Here is a 26,405-nt window from a genome sequence, read left to right as displayed (position 1 = left end):
TTTTGTCAACTGACCTTTCTAACAGTAGTATTCAGTAAAGAATAAATTTTGGGATAACTCTTGGGTTCAGAGCAAACGAACTGCTCTGATACCATTCTGTCACGACCGGTCTTAACTAAGGATAGGTAAGCCGGGAAACCGTGACTAGGGAAGGGAAATTAGGAGAGGGGACAGAAAAGGGGTGATAAATAATAATAAAGGAATTGAACTAAGATTGAGACATCATATGAAAAAAAAAACACACATAAATAGATAAGAGCGAGTAATCGGTCAAGAGTATCCGATTTAAGTGTTTATACAATAACTTGATTTGACAATCCAACATAATAGGATAATATGCATCATAACTGAGTGTTCGCAGCGGAAATAGAACGTGATACATGTATGAAGACATGTATCGCCAAGAGTTTATTTAGTAAATATGACAAAGCTCCGCACGACACCCCATCATCACTCATCACTGCTCAACCTGCACATTTAGAAATACATGCAGGGCTGAGTACAAAGTACTCAGTAGACATATGCCGAAAATCATATACATACATAATAAATGTAAATTGTCATGCCATTTCAATAGTATAACCAAGGGTTTTTACTTAAAAAGGCCCTAAGCATACTAAATTCATTTGTGATTCTAAAGTTCGTCTGATCAGACTAAGTTCTTTTGTAATCTATCATATCTGAATCTGTGTGCCGGAGAGGTGGCCACCTCTCACGGTCACTTGACCGGCCAACCCGCTAGATGACTCACGGTCACTGGTGTACACTAGCCAAGGCAGGATAGCTATCAACTGCTCAAGACCCGAATTCGATTACATGATAACTGGCAAAGCCATATCAGATAGATATCATACTGAAATTAAAACATTTTATGGCAAGACAATACTTGAATTAACTTCAATTCAAAGATTTTGTCATGAAATAACTTGCTTGAACGTAACAGTTAAATTCATTTGATATATATGAAAGTAATGCCTACCTGATTGCAGTGTTTTGCTACTTAAGACAATGATTCTCTTTCCTTAGCGCGATAGGTTACTCAGGCGCTTTTGTTTATTTGAACCTTTGATAACACGAAACATGTGTTCGAGTGAATAATAGAAAAGATAACAACAAATGCAGTGAATCACTATTCACTCATTTCTCTAACTAACCATATTTCCTTAAACGACTGTATCTAACTCATATACAATCGTTCTTCTTTTATCGAAATACTTCATGTACCTTTGAGGATGTAGGAAAGCCCATTTTATATTATTCCTTTATTTATCCATTATAAATAAAGAATAATCTATAAAATATTTTCCTTTTCCCCATTTAATAATGCCAATCAATATATATATATTGCTACTATTAAAAGAACTAATAAATCATTAATAAATTCTAAACATTAATTCCTGATGAAAATTTCATTGTGAGATTTTAGGAACATTTGTAAAAATATTTTAAAATAATAAAAGGAGTTAACTATAAAAAGAAATTTTCGAGAAGATCTAATAATTTTAATATTTTAACCATTTAATTAATAAATCTTTAATATTTCATTTATCAACTATTCCATCTAATATAATTTTACCAACAAGTTCTCATGAAATCTTTCTCAGAATATTTATATATCTCAATAGCTCATTTATAAACTAAAAGTGATATTTTATCAACAATAAAACTTTAAAATCCTTAATAAGAATTATTTTGAATCATTTCCATCTCAACAAAACTGTATATATTCAACTTCAACTAATAAACTGCTTTTACTCCGAACTCGTATGGAGTCTAATTTTATATCAATAGAAACCTCTTTGAGTCTAGTTTAATTAAAAAAAAAGTATGTTGAAAAACTCCAAGTAGTTTAAGAGATATAGCGATTTTCCCATCGCCTACCAGATTCGGCAGTTTCTGCCAACTGAAAGTCCAGATTTTTGAAAAATAGCAAACGTTACCTGAATGAGCTCAAATTTTATATGTAGATAGCTAACACATATATCTTCATAGAATAAAAATTTGAGAGCTAAATATCAACATATGGTTACTGAAATAATTAACCTAATCATCTGCCTCACGACAGTTTTAGCAGATACGGGCAGTAGACTTCTCGAATTTTAAAAGGGTAGTAAACGAAGTTCAAATGATATGAAACTTTGTACGAATATTTACCACACTCCCATCTATACCCCAGAAATTTCTCATAATATAATAGAAACGGGAATGCATCGAAATAAGGGCGTCAACTTACCCTTGTCCAAGTGAGCACTAATGGAAGTTGTTCGCCGGGGTTTTTTTCTGGTCGTCGTTCCGCGATGGGGTTTAGCCGCGAAGGTCTACGACTTAGTTTTCCTCGTGCGAGATAGATCAGGCTACACAACGGTGGTTTCTCGATCCTTTTTCGTCGTAAGGATAGTGAGAAACGAAGCCGTAAGTTGGCTGGTGGCTAAGTCGGGAATTCGACGTTGGCCTCCGAAGGATATTGTGGCCTTTGGTCGGGAAAATATAGAGAAGGTTTCGGCCTTTCGATTGTTGGGTTTGGTAGCCTAAAGATGGAGGAACGAGTACACGTTCTCGGTTCAGAGCCTAGTGGCCGGTCGACGAAGAAATGGCCCGGCGAAGGGAGCTCACTTGAGCTCTTGCAAGTAAAAAAAAAAAATCTCCTAAACTCTCTCTTGCCTCACACCTCTCGCTGCACTTCTTCCTTCTGCAGAACTCTCCTCAATTTATAGAGGAGTTTCTGCAGACAACAGAATCAAAATGGTGGAAATTTTGGTACCTGGAGTTGCAACTTTTGAAGATTTGATCGTTGAAATTTACATCCTTTGACAATTGTGATCTTACCGTGAAATTTCTTTCTCGGCGTGCTGAAGCTTTTGAAAATTGTGGATATTGGCGTGATTTTCTTCTCCTACAGGAGACTTTGGGGTGTGATGGAGTTCAGATATGCTACAGGAAGAAATCTGCAATCTTTACAATCTCCTTCTGCAGTAATGGTGTATTGGAGGGGAAGGTGAATAGTATAGGGAATAGTGTAGGGAATAGTGTAGGAAATAGTGTAGGAATTGATGTGTTGGATGAAAAATCGAGACATACGTGTAGTGCCGTGATCTAGTTTCTCCTAGTTCCTGTAATAATTCTCCAATTCTCGTTTAATAAATACTCCTCGTATTTACATAAATTAAATCCTCAATCTTGAGATTTAATACGTGAAAGTCGGAATTAATTCGTGACTTAATACCTTAACTCATATAATGCGAAATAATAAAATTATTATGCATATGATCTCAAGTTATAATTTTAGCAATTTGATTTAAATAACACGATTTATAAAATCGGTTATAAATCTAAATTTTCTAATAATATTGATTAAATCAATAAACTGGTAAAACAAAGTCTCAAACGTATAGTTAAACCAATAAATTTAATTATTGGTTTCATTCATGACTGAATATTAAATCGCAGCTCTGTATCTCTTATACAGACTTTTGCTGAAATAATATTATCTGAACAAAATAATCACCATAAATAATTAAAAGAATTTTATAACTAATGCACATATTTAATCTAATATGTATTTAAAAGAGCGGGGCATCACAAATACCCCTCCCCTAAAAATAAAAATTTCTCTCAATCGTCGGATACTCTCTCTCTGCCTTCTTCTCCCTCTCTCTCTCTCTCTCTCTCTCTAAATCTGCGAATTCTCTCTCTCTCTCTAAATCTGCGAATTCTCTCTCTCTCTCTCTCTCTCTCTCTCTCTCTCTCTTTCATTCTCTCTTCACTCTCTTCTCTCTCAGCTCTCTGCCGCCCCGTCGCCGCCCTCTGATTCTCGGCGAGCAGCGGTTACAAGGCTGCCACCACCGCGATTCTGGGTCGCTTGAGGCCGAGCAGTCCATCGCCGGAAAAAATGGCCTCTCTTACCAATCTCGCCCCCCCTCTGCTCCAGCCGACAGCAGCAGTCAGCCGGACCGCCGCCATCGCCGCCTCCCTCCTCCTCTGATTCTTTGAACGGCAGCCACAACCAACCGGACCGCTGCCGTCAACAGCAGCAGCAGCTCTGCTGACTCCTCTCCGAACGACAGTAGCACCACCCATCTCTTTCTCTCTTGACCGACGGACAGCAGGAGTCACAGGCCGCCTCCACCGCCGCCGCCGGTCCTCCCCCTCCTTATGCCGCCCTCATAAAACCAGCCGGAGCCCTCCCCCTCCCCAGACTCACGCGCACACACACAGCCCCAAGTTTGTGTTTTTTTTCAGTTCTTTAATAACATTATTAGAAATGCAGAAAGCAAACATATTATGCAAGATGATGTATCTCTATAGTTGTAGCGAAGATAATAGTGATGTGTTGATGTTGCTGTGTTGGTGACATTTGGTTATGCGAAAAATGGCTTCTTGATTTAATGTTAGGAATGTTTCAACAGATCAAGATCTGTAACAGTGGTGAAGAGAGCAAACCTTAAGAAGGTTTCTACTATTTGTGTCCGTAGGAATTGGATTCCAAGTCTGGAATTCTGCAGAAATTCTGCTATGATGGAATTTTGATGCTAATTTGCAGAAGTCTGAATTGTGATTATTGATTTTGTCATGTCTGTGTATGGCTTCGTTTAGAGGATGGAGATCATGAGTTGATGATTGAGCTTTTATTTATGGAGATTTATGGAGATTGTGTGGAGATTGTGTGAATGATTTTCGTTCTAAGATCTGTTGAGATTGTTCGGAGATTGAATGTTGAGATTGTTGATTCGAAGGAATTGTTGTATTTTAATTGTAGATTGAATTGATTCGAATAATATTTTTGTTGTATTTTGATTGTTGATTTAGAGGAATTGATGTATTTTGATGGTAGATTGAGTTGTTGTACAACAATTTGATTGAGCTGTATAATTATTTTTTTAATGTTCTTAAATTCACAACCAAATTTATGAATTCACAGCAGCTTAATGTTTTTGAATTCACGATCACATTTATGAATTCACAACTTAATATTCTTGAATTCACAATCAGATCTATTAATTCACAACTAAAATTCGAATTCACAATCAAAATAAATTCTAGTTTTAGTTGTGAATTCAAACTTTAAAAACTCAAATTCACAACTACTTGAATTCACAACCAAAATAAATTCTAGTTGTGAATTAAATTCAGGCAACCAACATAAATCTGGTTGTGAATTCGTTTGTTGTGAATTCACAACCAAAAAAATTCTAGTTGTGAATTAAATTTTGGTTGTGAATTCGACTGATTGTGAATTAAATTTTGGCTGTGAATTCGACTAGTTGTGAATTCACAAACAAAAAATTCTGGTTGTAAATTCGACTGGTTGTGAATTCTCAATTCACAACCAGTGTGAATTCACAACCAAAAAATTTTGGTTGTGAATTGCGGGATTTTTTAAAGGGGTGATGTAAAGTGGACATTTTCTTAATTTTTAATGTGAATGGTATTTTGGTAACAATGGACATTTTTTAAGTTTTTTATTTTAGTGGACATTTTTTATCTTTACAATATGAAAGTAGCCATTTTAAAAATCCACTCTAAATTTTATGGTTTTTAAATATTTAATTATTTATCTGTGCTTATTTATATTATTTATATAACTATAATTATAACAATCTTAAGATAAGGTAGAATTATATTTTTCTAGAATAATGTATTGAACCGACGTATATGATCGTGAAAATTTCATAATTATAACAATCTTATTAGTAGAATCATATTTTTCTAAAATAATGTATTGAACTCACGTATAAGATCGTGAAAAATTTCATTATCCACTTAATGTAGGCTCACACAATTGATGAAGAAGACTACAAAATTGAGGCGTAACATAAACTATTTCATGGTAATTCAATTTAGGTATGTAGCCAAATTAGAAGTTTATCATTATATATTAATTTTTGAAAAGTTAGTATCACTGCATAAATTAAACATTTCCATCTAAATCTAAAATATATTAATGATAAGGTCGAAATAACAATCAATCAGTTCCAAATCTAAAATCTAAAATCTAAAATCTAAAATATATTAATGATAAGGTCAAAATAACAATCAATGAGTTCCAAATGGTTTTTTTAGATATTTAATGATTTTTAGGTACGATAATTGATTAAAAATTTAGAAAAAATAAGATTAAATGAGAATTGAGAAAAATTAAAATGAAGTGATTATACGACGCCATGTAGGATAGAGTTTATTTTGCTTATATATATATATATATATATATATATATATATATATATATATATATATATATAGATAGATAGATAGGTGGCTTAAACAGAAAACTACCCGTTAACCCCCCTCTTTAGCTAAGAATTCAAATTTATACTATATGGGCTGATTTAAGCTTATAATTGTCGTGATAAAAATGGGCCTATGAAATACATACATATTAAGTTCGGGATCGGGCATCAGGTACCTGATTACCCGACCCGAAAAAATCGGGTATCGAGTACCCTATACCCGATTAATTCGGGATCGGGTATTTAGGGTGTGAAATAATCGGGTATCGGGTATACCCGAAATACCCGATATTTTAATTAATAAATTTTAAATTATTTAATTAAATTAAATATGAAACTTAACAATTAAAATTAAAACTAAAGTCTAAAATATATAGAGGGTGTGCTTGGTTTTGTGCATCGAATTTGTTAGAAAAACTGAATTTTTCTATACTTTTCGTTTTTTCTTTTTTTAAATCGGGTATTAGGGTACCCGAATACCCTATTAAGCCAATTCGGGTACCCTAATACCCGATTTACCCGAATTTATAGTTTGACTTTGGAAATTGGCAATTTGATCGGGTAATTTAGGGTACCCGAATACCCGAGTCGGGTATTAGGGTACCCGATTTACAAATCGGGTTCGGGGTCGGGTATCGTTTTCGGACCTTATTCGGGGTCGGGTACCCGATCCCGACCCGATTCCCAACCCTATACATATATAATCTTATCTCAAAATTTAAATAAGGCCCAAATTATGTAAGCTTAAATAATTTTATTTAGGCCCAAATTACGTGGCACCAAGGAGAAGATGGACGGCCCAGAATTTCTATGGAAATACGAAAAGGCGAAAAGGCTGAAAATGTAACCTCGGGATGCGGTAAAGTACGCTGCAAAAGAGCGGGCATTTAATGCGGGTGACATCAGCAACACGGGTGAACACTCTGACTAGTTACTCCGTTTCAGAGCAACTAGCGAGACCAGAGGGGAGAGTAGCTGATGAGGAGTAATATATGCAGAGCAGAGGAATGGGCTTGGACAGAGGAATCTGTTCGCTATTTTATTAACACGCCGCAAGTGTACGGGTGCAATTGTGTACAGTAGCAAGCAAGGTCGTATTCCACAGAGACTAATTATTATCAATGCCTATCCTAAATTATTCTACTCTATCTGGACAAATGAAAATTGAGAGTTTTTGTTGAAAAGAACAAAATAAATAAACAACAGGAAAGAAAATAAATCAAGCTGTGAAAATACGGAGTAACAGATAAGAGAAGATTTCCCAAGGCAAAGGTTTCAACAGATTCTCCTAACTAACATGTTCAATTCAATTAATAAGATGATTCCTAAGGCAATCTCAAAGCTAGTTCATACCCACTCCCGTGGCATACAAACCGTTGATTACATGCAAGGCTACCGTCCCCGGATCGCACTTCTAACATGTAACTCCTAAAAGCTCATAGGATTAACGCCCTCACAAATATCAATTCCCTTTAGAATTAAATATATGTGTTTTATGTTCTTAGTTCAGGTAATAATTATCATCTCCCGATCTCAAATTAAAACCTATGATTATGCTGAATTGGTGGCCAATCAATAAAGCAAACAATTGTAACAAGAACATAAAAAGGAAAAACAATCTCAATTAATTGAATCAAACAGTCAGAAATTCAAATCATGTCTACTCCCTAAACCCTGGGAAAAAGGATTCTAGCCACACATAGACATATGACTAGAAATCAAAATCTCAAAAATACAAATAAACATCCAACAAGAAAAACCATAGTAAAATCGAGAATCTTCAGTCTTGCTCTTGCTCTGTTCTCCGTCTCTTTCACCTCTCAGGAAAAGTAAAATATGATATAAGCTGATAAAAGGTTCAGAGAATAAGTTCTTGGGGAGTATTTATATGCCTTAGGTCTTGTAGCTCTCAAAAATACCCAAAATCGCTAAAAAAATGAATTTTGGGCGGAAATGCGGCGACTCGCGCGGCCACGTCGCGCGGCTGCATGGCTGGCCCGCGTGACGAAACAGAACTCCTGACAGCTTTGCGCAGCGATTTTGTTTTGGCTTGTTCTCTCTCGTCCGAACTCCGATTTATGATCCGTTTGCGCACGAACTCCTCTTGAGACGAACTACAACTTGTATTTCAGCCAATTCTTCCAAATTCTGCTTCATTATTTCTGAAAATTCGTTCAAACACAAGCAAGTAACAAGTTCTTGACCATAAACGAATATAAGCTCAAATAGACCATCAAACACACAAAATCCTCACAACTAAGCATCAAAAATGACACACCAAGAGGTAAAAATGCATGTTTATCAACCCCCCAAACTTGAACTATTGTCCGTCCTCGGACAAAACAAAGATGAACCAAGAATGGATCAACAAGAGTGCAGAGAAATGTGGATAACATTGTGGCTTCAGATTTTTCAATAAAAATACCAACATGCATTTGTATCTCCCATCATCAAGATATCACACTCATGACAAACTTCAAATTATGGTCTCAATGACTTGCAGTCCTCGCCAAAAAGATATAGAATTTAAGAACTCTCAACTCTCAAGTGTATCAATCAAGATCATGGACGTGTATACGCTCAGTTCAAGCAAGACAAGTGCTCAACCATAGGCTTGTCGATCGTCTCACCTCTCCACCACTACATGTGTGCTCCTATAACCAAGATCAAAACGGTCTTTATTGAAGGTTGTAACGTAGGCTCTTTGGTAGGGTAGGATATATTTGACTAAGTGACTAAAAGATAATTCTCAATGTAGCACAATCACCAACCTTAATAACATTCTAACTCAACAATCATCCACCTATCACAAAAACCAAATTTTCAATACAAAATCCATCACAACACAATAATTAATTCTCATGATATTATGACTTTCTAAAGCATCCTATGTACCCATTTTTTTTTCAATTCTTTTCTCTCTTTTTTTTTTCTTTCTTTTCCTTTTTTTTTCTTTTTTTTAACGACTTGTAGGGTACTAGGATTTTTTCAATCAAGATCAAAGTACATAATCCATAAACACACATCTCCACAAACCAACTACCCCATAACAGCAATCTTCAAGCTCCCATCCACGGCTAAACCAAATAAAATGGAAAATAAAAGGCTCAAAGGGGTGAACTAGGATCATATATAGTAATAGGACAAATATGGGATATATAGGCTAGCAAAGACGGCCTTCTATCATCTCAAAGTTATTAAGCACACTATGTGGCCTCGAGGGAGAAACCAAGACAAGTTCTAGTGAGACACATGCAAGCTCGAACAATCACTCAAGAAACAGAAATAAGACTATAAAAATAATGACAGTCAAGGTTCAAATCCTCACAGCTTATTTCATTGATTGCAACAACAAGAGACCATGCTTATCATTCATCAATCATGCTCAATCACAACAATATCGACATAAACACATGCACTTTCACAAGTTTTAAACAGAAATCATCATAAGCCAGTTATCCATCCAAATCCCTACACAACTCATATCTCCACCAAGGTATCATCACAGAGAAACCACCAAAGCAAGACTAACGAACTCAACAACAAAACAAACAAAAATAACTAAAAAGAAACAATGCACCCACAAAGACACATCCCCCCAAACTTATTCACCGCCAAGGAGAATAAGTTTGAAAAGGATTTGTGGGGCACAAAAAAAAAAAAAAAAAACTAACAAACAAAAAGAAACGAACTAACCAAGATTGGGTTGCCTCCCAATAAGCGCTATTTTTAATGTCGTTAGCTCGACGATCCAGCAGGTGTAGGCGGTGGCCACTTTTCATCAAATTTGAGTACATCATCTGTTGCGAACCAATGATAAGGTGGTTTTCCAACCTTCAAAATTTCTTGAAAACTATGGCCATCCTGTGAACAATCAAAAGTATTACCACACTGCAAAAAGTGTTCATCAGATGAATCAAAATTAAAATCAAAAGATGGAGTTAGATAAAAGCTAAAGAGACAAGCCTTCAATGATTTCCCTTGGTCGATGCAAGTGTCGACTACATTTAGGACATTGCGCTCTTCAACACTTTTAAAATTTTCATCCTTCAAGCTCATCTCAACTTTCAGAACTTCTTGCTCTTCTTCCATCGCTTGAGGCTCTTCATATGATGTATCACTTTCGAGCTCAATGGTCATACACTGCTCTTTTGGACTCACCACAGTATTGCTTGAGAATTGGCCCGACTGATATAGATTGCTAATAGCAATGGTCACTTGAGTCATCTGAGTCTCAAACACCTTCATCCGGGTCCCTAAAGCAGCAGTGGTAGACTCAAGCTTCTCCATCCTCTCATTCGACTTGGAGATAAATTTCATCAGCAGCTCTTCCTGTCACAGTCCACTATCCCAATGACGGGTTAACCGGGGTTATGACTTGGGTGAACAATAAGAAATGGAAATTTAAAAGGGATTTACTAAATAACCAACATTAATAACAACAAACTAGTGGTATATATATATATATATAACCACTTGGGTAATTAAGAAACGAGCCAGCCATAACGACTAAACCCCAAATGAAAGTTAAACAAAATGAAGGAGTAATAAGTTCCACAATACGATAACAAATTCAGAGTGTTTGCAGCGGAAAAACGTGTGAGTTATGCATATGGAGATGCATACTCAAGGTTTCATTACATAAACATCAAAAGGGAAATCCGCTCAACACCGATCCATTCCATCGCCTGCTCAACCTGCACATTTAGAAATACATGCAGGGCTGAGTATAAAAATACTCAGTGACATAAGCCGAAAATACAACATGCATACATATATAAATTGAACTGCCATAACAGTAACACACAGGGGTTTTCATAAATGACCTGCGCTTACTAAAACATTTCGTTCATTTTCATAAAGGTGGATGCATCCCATTTTCAGTCTATATGATCCATATCTGTCATTTCTGTCACGCGCCGGGAAGGAGGCCTCCTTACCACGGACGCCAAGACCGGTCGTAAGCGACTCGCGGTCTCCATGAGTGTACACGTTAACCCTAGCTAGCGACCTTTGTCTAGCATAGGATCCCAATTGGATTTCCTTTAAAGTTGGCGAACCAACACAGATAGGATACATATAAAAACATAAACATTTTGGCAGTCAATCATTTCATAAACATTTCATTTTCATAACATTTTCATTTTCATAAAGGGCATTGAACATATAAGCATTTTATAAGAACTGAATAAATAGTCAAAACATATCATGCATATATATATTCGCATATGAGGCCTACGTCACGCAGGGGATCTCTATATACGTAATAATAAAATAATGCCCACCTCAATTGTTCTTAAAGCTGGCGTGGAGTCGTTTCTTCTTCTGCTTCACTTTCTGTCGCCCGGACCTTCATTGATGAAGAGTCGATAAGTTCGTGAAGAAATTGTCATAAGACAAAGTCTAATTCTACGTGCCTAAGGTATCTTTTAATGTTTTAGGGTTCTAGCATCCATATTAATCTCGTTTCATTCAATCAATAAAATGTAACCAATTATCATGTAACTATCATATAGGTTCGATCCCATTTATTCGAACATCAACATGTACATAATCCATAACCTCCTTCTACACCCGTCATTTAGTCAAGTACTCCATCAATTAAGAACAAGCCATATTTTATCACCCTGAAAATTTAATCATTATAAATCATGCTTTCTCATACTTCGCACATTTTCATCACTTAAATAAATAAATCATTTATAAACACATGCTTAGTAATTTAATATCTCAATTAAATCTCAAGCTCATTTGATAAAGTAAATCATATACTTAATCATTCTATAACACAATTCCACATTTTTTTTTATCATGTAAATAAATAAGAAATTCCATTATTCATTTATAAATAATAAAACATTTTAAAATCCATTGAGATGAAATAAAACATTTTAACCATTTAAAAAAAAATCCATACTCGTAAGCTTTGAAAATAATTTTATCATATAATAAATGGGGCTTAATCCCAAAATATTTGCTCTAAAGTCCATTAATAAATTTAGATAAAAGAATGGACTTCGTTTAGAATAAATAATCCCAACTTTAAATATTAAAATTTAAATCAAGAGATTTAAATTCACAAAAATAATTTAGTGAAAATTCAAACATTTTTTTTTTTTTTTAAGAAATAAGGCCAAAAATTCGTAGGCTTTATTAATCAATTAACAGTTCAAAACTTAATTAAAATGAGCCTCAATCAATTTAAATAAATACCCAACATAATTTAAAATAAAAATGGGCCAAGTACATTTTATTAAATAAAAATCGGCCCATTCCCTTATTTAAAATTTTCGGCCCAGCTAGCAAGAAGGGCTTTGAGCCCAAGCCTAACCCTAATCATACATACATACACCACACACACAAACACATAACACACGCACACACACAGCCACTCTCACTCTCCCTCTCGGCTCTCCCGACTCTCTCTCTCTGCTCGGTCGAGTGCGGCGCCGCCTCCGGCGCGCCGCCTCGCCGTGCATCTCCCCTCCCCCTCTCATACTCTCGGTCTCTCCTCTTCTCTCTCTATCTCGCCGGAAAAACAGAGCCACGGCTCCTTGCTCGGAATAGGGCAGCAGAGGCTACCCCCACCGTCGCATCCATCTTCGCCGCCCACAACCACCGCCGGACTCACGGGGAAGAGCCGAGCGTCGCCGCTCCCGTCGTTCGTCTTGCTGGAATCGCGGTGGAGGCCGAGCCTTGCCTCGCCGGGAAGGTAGGCTCCAGATCTGAGCTCCCCCTCTTTTTCTCTTTTCCGGCCGACCAGGAACAGCTCGATGCTCCCGCTGCCGTGTCGCCGCTGCCGATGCCGCCGCATCGTCGTCACCGGAGAAGATAAGTTCTCCCTCCTATCTCTCTCTCTCCCTCCCCTGTTCTCCCTTCTCTTCTTTTTTGTTATAATCTAATCTCTCCCCCTTTCCCTTCTCTCTCGTTTTGGCAGAACAGGGACTGGACGACAGTTGCCGCCGCGCCGCCGTTGCCGGCGCCGAACAGCCGTCTGCTGCTCCCTCCTTCCCCTCTCACGATTCGAACAACACACACGCAAGCAAAACACAAGGAACTCTCCAAATTTTTCAGTCCAGATTCAAAATATAGAACAAGTTAGGGTTTTAAAAATCTGTTCTTTCAATCATTCATTTCCTTTTTATTAAAACTGATTGTACATGTAATAGATTAGAGAATATAGTAAAATGTGTGCGTGTGTATTATTCTGTTGGTGGTTCTCTGATGGTAATAAGCTGATGTAATTGAAACAATAATAGTCTAAAAGAAGTGGTAATGGATGCGTGTGTTCGATCTGTTTTCATTTGAATCATAGTTTTGTAATTTAACAAATGAATGTATGGAGAAAGTAAAGTAGGAGGTAACCTTGATATGAGTAGGAAATGAGGAAAATCTTCTTTCTGAATTCACCAAAATTGGATCTGCGAATTTATTCAGCCAAGCTTAACAATGAAATTTTGGATCTGAAAACTATGAAAGAATTTGAAGAATTAATGGACGTTTATTACCTCTTTCTTGTTTTGGGAAATCTTGGAAACTGATTTGGAAAGCTGGAATCAGTGAATTATAATTCAAGCATAAGAACGTATAGCTTGGATCAGAATATTAGGAGGAATGGGAGGAATGTTGGTTGCTGATTTTGATTAAATAAAAGCTAATTGCATGTTGAGATGTTAAAGTGTAGAAGATGGCTGGCAAAAGAAGGTGTAAAGAGTGTTTAGTGGAATGATGAGTGTGTGGAATAATGAGTGTTTAGTGGAATGATGAGTGTTTAGTGGGATAGTTGGCATATGATGAGTGTTTCCAACACCATCAATTTATTTAAGAGTAAGATGGATGTGGAAATGTGTAGGTGCTAGATGAATGTGATGAATAAAATCCTTATTCTGTATTTGTAATACTAATTTCGGGTTCTCATATAACGAAGCTTCGTTATAACTCTCTATAAATTACATATTTTATAACTCGTTTTATAAGTCGAAAATTAATTACGACTTCAAGTAAATAATAGAAATACTATTTCTATCGTATATAAATTAAATAACATGACTTTACTAAGTCAGTTATAATTCGAAATAATAATTATTGACTATTCAATAATCCTTTAAATCTCAAACGGATTCAAATAATAATAATAAGAATTTAACACATCAAAACACATATATAACAATTAAATCACATCAGATTAATCAAATCAGTTTTATTATTAATGGATGCTGAACCCTAATTATTAAGTCTTTAATCAGTGATTAAAAACTGGGATATGACATACTATCCCCCTTAAAATAAATTTCGTCCCGAAATTTGTACCTCAGGAAATAATTCTGGGTATTTCTCCTTCATGCTAGACTCGAGTTCCCATGTCGCCTCTTCTTGATCATGGTGCTTCCAAAGGACTTTTACTAAGGGTATCGATTTATTCCTTAGTACTTGAATCTTCCGATCTAAAATAGATTCGGGTCTCTCTTCATAGCTCATATCTGGGCTAAGGATAACGTCGTCTCTTTGGATCACGTGTTTTGGATCATAAACATATTTTCTCAACTGCGACACATGAAACACATTATGCACATTCCCAAGGCTTGGCGGCAACGCCAGCCTGTAAGCTACCGGGCCCACCCTTTCTAGGATCTCATAGGGTCCTATAAAACGGGGTCTAAGCTTACCCTTTACGCCAAATCTTGTAATCCCTTTAGAAGGAGAAATCTTCAAAAAGACTTTATCCCCACACTCAAACTGCAAGTCGGTTCGACGTTTGTCGGCATAAGACTTCTGTCTATCTTGGGCCTCTTTAATACGCTGTCGAATCTGACGGACGATCTCAATCATCTCGCCTACTGTATCTGGCCCCAAGATTCTTCTTTCGCCGACTTCATCCCAGTAAAGCGGCGATCTACATTTCTTCCCGTATAACGCCTCATAAGGTGCCATGGCGATAGTTGCTTGATAGCTGTTGTTGTAAGCAAATTCGATTAGTGGCAACACACGCTCCCAATCTTCTCCTCTATCTAGCACAACAGTCCTTAACATATCTTCTAGCGTTTGAATTGTCCTTTCGGACTGACCGTCGGTCTGCGGGTGGAAAGCTGTGCTGAAATTCAACCTTGTTCCCAATTCCTTCTGCAAGCTTATCCAGAATCTGGAGGTAAACTTAGAATCTCTGTCGGACGTGATTGTCTTCGGCACCCCATGTAAACGCACGATCTCCTTGATGTAGAGTTGGGCTAACTTATCTGATCTATACGTGATAGGGATAGGCAGAAAGTGTGCACTCTTTGTGAGTCTGTCTACAATGACCCATATTACCGTGTTACCTCGTCTTGTTTTTGGCAATCCTGTAACAAAGTCCATTGCAATATCGTCCCATTTCCATTCTGGAATCTCCAAAGGTTGTAGCTCGCCGTAAGGTCGTTGGTGTAAAGCCTTTACTTGCTGGCAAACTAGACACTTTTCGACGAATAAAGCCACGTCTCGTTTCATTCCTTCCCACCAGAAATTCTCTTTTAGATCTTGATACATCTTAGTGCTTCCCGGGTGGGCGACATAAGGAGTGTCATGGGCTTCGCTCATGATCTTGTTCTTGAGTTCATCGTCATGAGGGATGCATATTCTCTTCTCAAAGAAAATAGCATTGTCGGCTTCTTCGTGATAGTTCTTGAGATTTCCTTCTCTTATCTTAGCTCGTAATTTCTCCAATTTATCATCCTTCCTTTGAGCTTCTACCACCAATTTCCTCAAATTTGGTATAATCGCGACCACCCCCGCTATTGTAGCAGGTGGGTTTATCACCTCTAATTTCATCCTATCAAAATCTCGTATGAGCTCTTCTTCCTTTGTAAGGATGTATCCCAGTTTCAATGGGACCTTGCGGCTCAATGCGTCGGCTACTACATTGGCCTTCCCCGGGTGATAATTTATACCACAATCATAATCTTTTACTAATTCGAGCCACCTTCGCTGTCTCATGTTGAGATCTTTTTGCTCGAAGAAGTACTTTAGACTTTTGTGATCAGTGTAAATCTCACACCTGACACCATATAGATGATGTCTCCAAATTTTTAGTGCGTGCACTACCGCCGCTAGTTCAAGATCATGGGTCGGATAATTCAATTCGTGTGGCCTAAGTTGCCGCGATGCATATGCAATCACTTTGCCTTCCTGCATCAAAACGCATCCTAGTCCGTTCTTTGATGCATCCGTGTAGACCACATACTCCTTGTCTGGTTCCGGAATTGTTAGCACTGGCGCTGTAGTTAGCTTTTCCTTGAGCAGTTGAAAACTTTCTTCACACTCATTAGTCCATGTGTATTTAATTCCCTTTCGGAGCAATTGCGTCATCGGCCTTGCTATCTTGGAAAATCCCTCAATGAATCTTCGATAGTAGCCAGCCAATCCCAAGAAACTTCTGATCTCGTTTGGGGTAGTTGGCGACTTCCATCCTTGTACTGCTTCCACTTTGGCGGGGTCCACCTTAATACCTTCTGAAGATACAATATGTCCCAGAAATGTAACTTCTTTGAGCCAAAACTCACATTTGTTGAATTTGGCAAAAAGGCGTTCATCCCTAAGAGTTTGCAAAACAGTTCTCAGATATTCCCTGTGTTCTTCTTCATTCTTGGAGTAAATGAGGATATCATCAATAAACACCAAGACGAATTTATCCAAATAAGGATGAAATACTCTGTTCATGAGGTCCATGAACACAGCTGGTGCATTTGTTAGTCCGAACGGTACAACTACGAACTCGTAGTGACCATATCTTGTTCGGAAAGCCGTTTTGGGTATATCTTCATGTCTAACCTTTAACTGATGATACCCAGACTTCAAATCGATTTTGGAGAAAACACCCGCGCCCTTGAGTTGGTCGAATAAATCATCAATTCTGGGCAATGGATACTTGTTCTTAAGCGTTAGCTTGTTCAGCTCTCGATAATCGATGCACAATCTCAAGGTTCCATCTTTCTTCTTGACAAACAGCACCGGCGCTCCCCATGGGGACACACTAGGCCTGATGAAGCCTAGGTCCAGCAACTCTTGTAACTGGATTTTCAACTCTTCCAATTCCTTCGGGCCCATTCTGTACGGTGCTTTTGATACCGGCGCCGCTCCTGGCTCTAGATCGATGGTGAATTCTACTTGTCTGTCAGGTGGTAATCCTGGCAAATTTTCTGGAAAAACATCTTGAAAATTCTGCACGATCTCTACATCTTCCATTGTCTTTTCGGTCTCAATTCCCCCGTTCAGGTATACGAGGAAGGCTTGGCAGTCTTTCTTGTTCATCATCTTCCTTGCCTGTAAAGCTGAAATAGTCGGCACTCTGTTCCTCCTGCATATTCCGTGGAAACTCAAAGCGTCCCTTCCTGGAAAGTTGAAACCGATTTTCCGCTCTTGGCACAATATCGTGGCATAGTTCTCCGCTAGCCAGTCCATTCCCAGGATTATATCAACGTCCTCCATCGATATAACATGCAAGTTGTTTGCTATAACCTTAAACGATCCTATGGTCAGTTCTAGGTTCGAGCAAGCATGTGTTACTACTGCTATTCCTCCTATTGGTGAAGAAATTCTCAAGTCCTGATTAGTCTTTTCAGGTTGGAGCTTTAAAGTTTTTACACATACACTTGCAATAAAAGAATGCGAGGCACCCGTGTCGAACAGAAGTATAACAGGTGTGTCAAGTAATGTGCCCATACCTGCCAAATTCCCTTGGTTGTTTCCTTGTTTATTCTTGTGCAAGGCATAGGCTCTTGCCTGTGGAATTTGCGGTGGACGTGCCGCAGATCGATACTGCTGCTGTGGTGGTGGGTAGAGTAACTGTTGGCCTTGGATAGCCCTGAGTGGTTGTACTTGGCCCGGCTGATTCGGCCCTTTCATTCCTCCTTGTGGTTTTCCTTGGCAGTCTCTGGCAAAATGGCCCTTCTGGCCACACTTAAAGCAGGTATTGCTGCCAGCCAAGCATATGCCGTGATGTGACTTGGAGCATTTGGGACACAAAGGTGCCCTGAGCTGGCCCTGATTGTTTCCAGCTGATCCTGGATTGACTGGTCGTCCTTGCCATTGCCCTTGTGGCATCATGTTTCCTTGCCATGGCCTCTTGTTATCTTGGTTGTTGTAGTAACCCCTATTATTGTTGTTGTTGCCATCCCATTTTCTCTTTCCACGATCGTTGTTTCCCGAAGCTTGAGTCTGGGTTGGGCGGTCTTCAGGCATGGCTGCTTCAACATCCAGGGCTCTGCTAAGTGCCTCAGAGTGGGTGAGATTACCATGACCAGCAAGCGCCATCTTGATCTCATGCCTAAGGCCTGAACGAAACTTCTCGGCCATCTTTTCATCAGTGTCGATCAGATGAGGGGCATAGCGAGACATGTCGCAGAAAGCGCGATCGTATTCCGTCACGGACATCTTGTTTTGTTTCAGATTGAAAAACTCCGTCTCTTTCTTCTTTCTGTAGCTCTTGGGAATGTATTTATCGTGGATCTCCGTCTTGAAGTCTTCCCAAGTCAGGTTTTCCAATTGTTCGAGGGTCATTGCCCTCTTCTTGGTTTCCCACCAAAAATCTGCCGACCCAGTTAGTTGGAATGCAACACAAGAGAGTCTCTCTTGGTCAGAACAGTAGAGAAAGTCGAAAATCCTTTCCATTGCTCTAATCCAGATTTCGGCATCAGTCGGGTTGCCGGTCCCGTTGAATGTTGGCGGGCTCTGTTTAAGAAAAAGTTCCTCAACCCTTCGTGGAGGTTCGTTTGCGGTTCCCACATTGTTTCTTGGGGCTCTTCTGGGAGGCATTCTGTGCTTCAAAAATAAAAGATCCTCAGTATATTCCTTACCTCAATTCATAACATATTCCTCTTGATTTAATCATGAAAGCATCATAACAAAACATCTAAATCCTTATTGATCACAAGAGGGTACTAGGACAACTCAACAATTGTAAGGCTCAATTCTTGAACGATATCAAAACAAAGTGGTGCAGAAAAATTTGTTGAGAAACTCAAACGAATAACCAGATGGTAGAAAGGAGTAACTAATAGGTCGAACAAAATGATCTAGAGTAAAAACTCATCTGGCTTTTCAACCGAAAGTTGAAACACATGGGTTTTCAACCCAAAATACGTCTACTGATATTTGGATCATGTGGACTGGCTAGGTCCAACATCATCACCTCCCAATCACACGGAAAACATCATCCCAAACTTAAAAAGCCGTGGACAACTATTCATAATAATAAAACTTAAGCTCGTACTGACAACCAAAAGCTTAATTTAAAGTTCTATGTCCTATTGAACCCAAACCCCCGCTATAACATGTACACAAATATATACATATATATAGGCAAAGCATACTGTTCTTAAAATCTATCGTGTACTAAAAGTCGATTCGGTGTTCCATCGCGTGTGAACATTTGAACGTAGAGACTATGCTCAAACCCTTGATGCAGCGTTTGCCTTGAATTCGTCTTGTATCATCATCCCGTGTTTTTCCTTCAACGTGTACATGTCTTTTCATTCCTCTTTGTAGTTCAAAAGAACCATTGTTTCATTGTGGAAGCTGAAATGCTCTAAGTTCTCTTTCATTCTTCTACATCATCACTTTAAGAATCTAGATTGTAGAGATATCCTACTAATCCAGCAGTCTATGTTCTTTTAGAATAGTGATCATGCAACTTATAGCAATCTATGTTTTCTGGGGAAAGCTTGCATGTGTCAATTCTCTATCATTCTTCTCTTATCATAACATCATAACTGCAATGATATGCCATGAAAGGCAAAACATTCAACATTTCAATGAAAGGCAAAACATTCAACATTTCATCATAGCATGCTCTTTACATAAACATTTTCATGAAACAGTTTAGAATAATAACATCTTTAAAACATTGTAACTGCAGTTACCTTTTTCCTTGATTGAGCACGATGCAATGGAGTGTTGAGCGGTGTCGTATGATCCCACATATGTCTAGTGAATCAAACTAGACATGACTTTTTAGAAAATGGTTTCTAGGGCCAGAGCAAACGAACTGCTCTGATACCACTCTGTCACAGTCCACTATCCCAATGACGGGTTAACCGGGGTTATGACTTGGGTGAACAATAAGAAATGGAAATTTAAAAGGGATTTACTAAATAACCAACATTAATAACAACAAACTAGTGGTATATATATATATATATATAACCACTTGGGTAATTAAGAAACGAGCCAGCCATAACGACTAAACCCCAAATGAAAGTTAAACAAAATGAAGGAGTAATAAGTTCCACAATACGATAACAAATTCAGAGTGTTTGCAGCGGAAAAACGTGTGAGTTATGCATATGGAGATGCATACTCAAGGTTTCATTACATAAACATCAAAAGGGAAATCCGCTCAACACCGATCCATTCCATCGCCTGCTCAACCTGCACATTTAGAAATACATGCAGGGCTGAGTATAAAAATACTCAGTGACATAAGCCGAAAATACAACATGCATACATATATAAATTGAACTGCCATAACAGTAACACACAGGGGTTTTCATAAATGACCTGCGCTTACTAAAACATTTCGTTCATTTTCATAAAGGTGGATGCATCCCATTTTCAGTCTATATGATCCATATCTGTCATTTCTGTCACGCGCCGGGAAGGAGGCCTCCTTACCACGGACGCCAAGACCGGTCGTAAGCGACTCGCGGTCTCCATGAGTGTACACGTTAACCCTAGCTAGCGACCTTTGTCTAGCATAGGATCCCAATTGGATTTCCTTTAAAGTTGGCGAACCAACACAGATAGGATACATATAAAAACATAAACATTTTGGCAGTCAATCATTTCATAAACATTTCATTTTCATAACATTTTCATTTTCATAAAGGGCATTGAACATATAAGCATTTTATAAGAACTGAATAAATAGTCAAAACATATCATGCATATATATATTCGCATATGAGGCCTACGTCACGCAGGGGATCTCTATATACGTAATAATAAAATAATGCCCACCTCAATTGTTCTTAAAGCTGGCGTGGAGTCGTTTCTTCTTCTGCTTCACTTTCTGTCGCCCGGACCTTCATTGATGAAGAGTCGATAAGTTCGTGAAGAAATTGTCATAAGACAAAGTCTAATTCTACGTGCCTAAGGTATCTTTTAATGTTTTAGGGTTCTAGCATCCATATTAATCTCGTTTCATTCAATCAATAAAATGTAACCAATTATCATGTAACTATCATATAGGTTCGATCCCATTTATTCGAACATCAACATGTACATAATCCATAACCTCCTTCTACACCCGTCATTTAGTCAAGTACTCCATCAATTAAGAACAAGCCATATTTTATCACCCTGAAAATTTAATCATTATAAATCATGCTTTCTCATACTTCGCACATTTTCATCACTTAAATAAATAAATCATTTATAAACACATGCTTAGTAATTTAATATCTCAATTAAATCTCAAGCTCATTTGATAAAGTAAATCATATACTTAATCATTCTATAACACAATACCACATTTTTTTTTATCATGTAAATAAATAAGAAATTCCATTATTCATTTATAAATAATAAAACATTTTAAAATCCATTGAGATGAAATAAAACATTTTAACCATTTAAAAAAAAATCCATACTCGTAAGCTTTGAAAATAATTTTATCATATAATAAATGGGGCTTAATCCCAAAATATTTGCTCTAAAGTCCATTAATAAATTTAGATAAAAGAATGGACTTCGTTTAGAATAAATAATCCCAACTTTAAATATTAAAATTTAAATCAAGAGATTTAAATTCACAAAAATAATTTAGTGAAAATTCAAACATTTTTTTTTTTTTTTTTAAGAAATAAGGCCAAAAATTCGTAGGCTTTATTAATCAATTAACAGTTCAAAACTTAATTAAAATGAGCCTCAATCAATTTAAATAAATACCCAACATAATTTAAAATAAAAATGGGCCAAGTACATTTTATTAAATAAAAATCGGCCCATTCCCTTATTTAAAATTTTCGGCCCAACTAGCAAGAAGGGCTTTGAGCCCAAGCCTAACCCTAATCATACATACATACACCACACACACAAACACATAACACACGCACACACACAGCCACTCTCACTCTCCCTCTCGGCTCTCCCGACTCTCTCTCTCTGCTCGGTCGAGTGCGGCGCCGCCTCCGGCGCGCCGCCTCGCCGTGCATCTCCCCTCCCCCTCTCATACTCTCGGTCTCTCCTCTTCTCTCTCTATCTCGCCGGAAAAACAGAGCCACGGCTCCTTGCTCGGAATAGGGCAGCAGAGGCTACCCCCACCGTCGCATCCATCTTCGCCGCCCACAACCACCGCCGGACTCACGGGGAAGAGCCGAGCGTCGCCGCTCCCGTCGTTCGTCTTGCTGGAATCGCGGTGGAGGCCGAGCCTTGCCTCGCCGGGAAGGTAGGCTCCAGATCTGAGCTCCCCCTCTTTTTCTCTTTTCCGGCCGACCAGGAACAGCTCGGTGCTCCCGCTGCCGTGTCGCCGCTGCCGATGCCGCCGCATCGTCGTCACCGGAGAAGATAAGTTCTCCCTCCTATCTCTCTCTCTCCCTCCCCTGTTCTCCCTTCTCTTCTTTTTTGTTATAATCTAATCTCTCCCCCTTTCCCTTCTCTCTCGTTTTGGCAGAACAGGGACTGGACGACAGTTGCCGCCGCGCCGCCGTTGCCGGCGCCGAACAGCCGTCTGCTGCTCCCTCCTTCCCCTCTCACGATTCGAACAACACACACGCAAGCAAAACACAAGGAACTCTCCAAATTTTTCAGTCCAGATTCAAAATATAGAACAAGTTAGGGTTTTAAAAATCTGTTCTTTCAATCATTCATTTCCTTTTTATTAAAACTGATTGTACATGTAATAGATTAGAGAATATAGTAAAATGTGTGCGTGTGTATTATTCTGTTGGTGGTTCTCTGATGGTAATAAGCTGATGTAATTGAAACAATAATAGTCTAAAAGAAGTGGTAATGGATGCGTGTGTTCGATCTGTTTTCATTTGAATCATAGTTTTGTAATTTAACAAATGAATGTATGGAGAAAGTAAAGTAGGAGGTAACCTTGATATGAGTAGGAAATGAGGAAAATCTTCTTTCTGAATTCACCAAAATTGGATCTGCGAATTTATTCAGCCAAGCTTAACAATGAAATTTTGGATCTGAAAACTATGAAAGAATTGGAAGAATTAATGGACGTTTATTACCTCTTTCTTGTTTTGGGAAATCTTGGAAACTGATTTGGAAAGCTGGAATCAGTGAATTATAATTCAAGCATAAGAACGTATAGCTTGGATCAGAATATTAGGAGGAATGGGAGGAATGTTGGTTGCTGATTTTGATTAAATAAAAGCTAATTGCATGTTGAGATGTTAAAGTGTAGAAGATGGCTGGCAAAAGAAGGTGTAAAGAGTGTTTAGTGGAATGATGAGTGTGTGGAATAATGAGTGTTTAGTGGAATGATGAGTGTTTAGTGGGATAGTTGGCATATGATGAGTGTTTCCAACACCATCAATTTATTTAAGAGTAAGATGGATGTGGAAATGTGTAGGTGCTAGATGAATGTGATGAATAAAATCCTTATTCTGTATTTGTAATACTAATTTCGGGTTCTCATATAACGAAGCTTCGTTATAACTCTCTATAAATTACATATTTTATAACTCGTTTTATAAGTCGAAAATTAATTACGACTTCAAGTAAATAATAGAAATACTATTTCTATCGTATATAAATTAAATAACATGACTTTACTAAGTCAGTTATAATTCGAAATAATAATTATTGACTATTCAATAATCCTTTAAATCTCAAACGGATTCAAATAATAATAATAAGAATTTAACACATCAAAACACATATATAACAATTAAATCACATCAGATTAATCAAATCAGTTTTATTATTAATGGATGCCGAACCCTAATTATTAAGTCTTTAATCAGTGATTAAAAACTGGGATATGACACTTCCAAATTAGGCTTCTTCTCCTCATTGATGACTCCATTGGTGACAGACAAGCTTGGTGGAGCCTGAAGCGCGTTATTCGGGCACCCTCCATGATAGAACTGTTGCCAACTCTGATTGTTTCCCTGCTGTCCTCTTTGAAATCCACCCTGCTCAAAATTCCTGAAATTGAAATTGCTGACAAAATTTGCCTCTTCCAACATCATCGGATTTTTCACAGCTGACTCCATCTTAGCAATACTCAAAGCATTTATCTTGGAAGACAATGCAGCGATTTGAGTGGCTAACAAAGTAACTGAATCAGAATTTATGGTGGCAGCAACATTCTCCAAATATACCCTCTCGGCTGGCCATTGATAGCATGTAGTGCCCATGCTATCAAAAATCTCCATAGCTGCTCATGCACTACCTGGAAAAACTCTAGAACCAAAAAATAAGAACCAAAAGAAAAATAGAGAAAATAAATAAAAATAACAAAAAAAAATCCAGATTAGTATCAAATAATCAACAGATAGTACTGATAAAAATCAATCCCCGACAACGGCGCCAAAAACTTGTTCGCTATTTTATTAACACGCCGCAAGTGTACGGGTGCAATTGTGTACAGTAGCAAGCAAGGTCATATTCCACAGAGACTAATTATTATCAATGCCTATCCTAAATTATTCTACTCTATCTGGACAAATGAAAATTGAGAGTTTTTGTTGAAAAGAACAAAATAAATAAACAACAGGAAAGAAAATAAATCAAGCTGTGAAAATGCGGAGTAACAGATAAGAGAAGATTTCCCAAGGCAAAGGTTTCAACAGATTCTCCTAACTAACATGTTCAATTCAATTAATAAGATGATTCCTAAGGCAATCTCAAAGCTAGTTCATACCTACTCCCGTGGCATACAAACCGTTGATTACATGCAAGGCTACCGTCCCCGGATCGCACTTCTAACATGTAACTCCTAAAAGCTCATAGGATTAACGCCCTCACAAATATCAATTCCCTTTAGAATTAAATATATGTGTTTTATGTTCTTAGTTCAGGTAATAATTATCATCTCCCGATCTCAAATTAAAACCTATGATTATGCTGAATTGGTGGCCAATCAATAAAGCAAACAATTGTAACAAGAACATAAAAAGGAAAAACAATCTCAATTAATTGAATCAAACAGTCAGAAATTCAAATCATGTCTACTCCCTAAACCCTGGGAAAAAGGATTCTAGCCACACATAGACATATGACTAGAAATCAAAATCTCAAAAATACAAATAAACATCCAACAAGAAAAACCGTAGTAAAATCGAGAATCTTCAGTCTTGCTCTTGCTCTGTTCTCCGTCTCTCTCACCTCTCAGGAAAAGTAAAATATGATATAAGCTGATAAAAGGTTCAGAGAATAAGTTCTTGGGGAGTATTTATATGCCTTAGGTCTTGTAGCTCTCAAAAATACCCAAAATCGCTAAAAAAATGAATTTTGGGCGGAAATACGGCGACTCGCGCGGCCACGTCGCGCGGCCGCATGGCTGGCCCGCGTGACGAAACAGAATTCCTGACAGCTTTGCGCAGCGATTTTGTTTTGGCTTGTTCTCTCTCGTTCGAAATCCGATTTATGATCCGTTTACGCTCACGAACTCCTGTTGAGACGAACTACAACTTGTATTTCAGCCAATTCTTCCAAATTCTGCTTCATTATTTCTGAAAATTCGTTCAAACACAAGCAAGTAACAAGTTCTTGACCATAAACAAATATAAGCTCAAATAGACCATCAAACACACAAAATCCTCACAACTAAGCATAAAAAATGACACACCAAGAGGTAAAAATGCATGTTTATCAGAATCACTCGGGTCAGAGGAATAGTTGAGGTCAGAGGAATGCTCCACTCATAGACAGTCAACGGCAGAAAAGACCACTTTACCCAGGAAGCGTCAGAGCAGAGGAATCCAGAACTCCCCGATAGACACAGTTCTCTGTCTCTGAGCAGAGGAATGAGCGAAGGCAGGCGAAATTACCATAGTTCCCTTGACCACGCGGGGAACGTGACTTCAAGACTGAAATTACTATTTTGCCCCTAAAGTGTACTCTATAAATACACATGCATTTGTACCATGTATTTTTATGTGCGCACTTCCTCAATACAATGGAAAACTCTTTTTTGTTATTGGCAATTCAATTCCACTCAACTCTCTTTCGACTCTCACGTTCGATACT

At 37.9% G+C, this 26,405-nt stretch overlaps 5 long non-coding RNA genes across 5 annotated transcripts; 1 reads left to right on the top strand and 4 right to left on the bottom strand.

Annotated features, from left to right (window-relative positions):
- Window positions 1–3,690: 3,690 nt before the first annotated feature.
- Window positions 3,691–4,830, top strand: LOC131006725 (uncharacterized). Its single transcript, XR_009095739.1, has 2 exons — window positions 3,691–4,304; window positions 4,424–4,830. It is a non-coding gene; the product is annotated as an uncharacterized LOC131006725 (long non-coding RNA).
- Window positions 4,831–10,677: 5,847 nt separating this feature from the next.
- LOC131006724 (uncharacterized) lies at window positions 10,678–11,772 on the bottom strand. The gene is made up of 2 exons (XR_009095738.1): window positions 11,513–11,772; window positions 10,678–10,924 (listed from the first exon to the last, which is right to left on the bottom strand). It is a non-coding gene; the product is annotated as an uncharacterized LOC131006724 (long non-coding RNA).
- Window positions 11,773–13,108: 1,336 nt separating this feature from the next.
- LOC131006723 (uncharacterized) lies at window positions 13,109–13,831 on the bottom strand. Its single transcript, XR_009095737.1, has 2 exons — window positions 13,736–13,831; window positions 13,109–13,648 (listed from the first exon to the last, which is right to left on the bottom strand). It is a non-coding gene; the product is annotated as an uncharacterized LOC131006723 (long non-coding RNA).
- Window positions 13,832–20,390: 6,559 nt separating this feature from the next.
- On the bottom strand, window positions 20,391–21,472 carry LOC131006722 (uncharacterized). The gene is made up of 2 exons (XR_009095736.1): window positions 21,213–21,472; window positions 20,391–20,624 (listed from the first exon to the last, which is right to left on the bottom strand). It is a non-coding gene; the product is annotated as an uncharacterized LOC131006722 (long non-coding RNA).
- An 813-nt stretch (window positions 21,473–22,285) lies between these two features.
- Window positions 22,286–23,715, bottom strand: LOC131006721 (uncharacterized). The gene is made up of 2 exons (XR_009095735.1): window positions 23,438–23,715; window positions 22,286–23,350 (listed from the first exon to the last, which is right to left on the bottom strand). It is a non-coding gene; the product is annotated as an uncharacterized LOC131006721 (long non-coding RNA).
- Window positions 23,716–26,405: the final 2,690 nt, after the last annotated feature.

Source organism: Salvia miltiorrhiza, chromosome 1, assembly GCF_028751815.1.
Source record: "Salvia miltiorrhiza cultivar Shanhuang (shh) chromosome 1, IMPLAD_Smil_shh, whole genome shotgun sequence".
Lineage (NCBI taxonomy): Eukaryota > Viridiplantae > Streptophyta > Magnoliopsida > Lamiales > Lamiaceae > Salvia > Salvia miltiorrhiza.
Note: the sequence above shows the minus strand (reverse complement) of the source record. Positions and strands in the feature narration are given on the sequence as shown.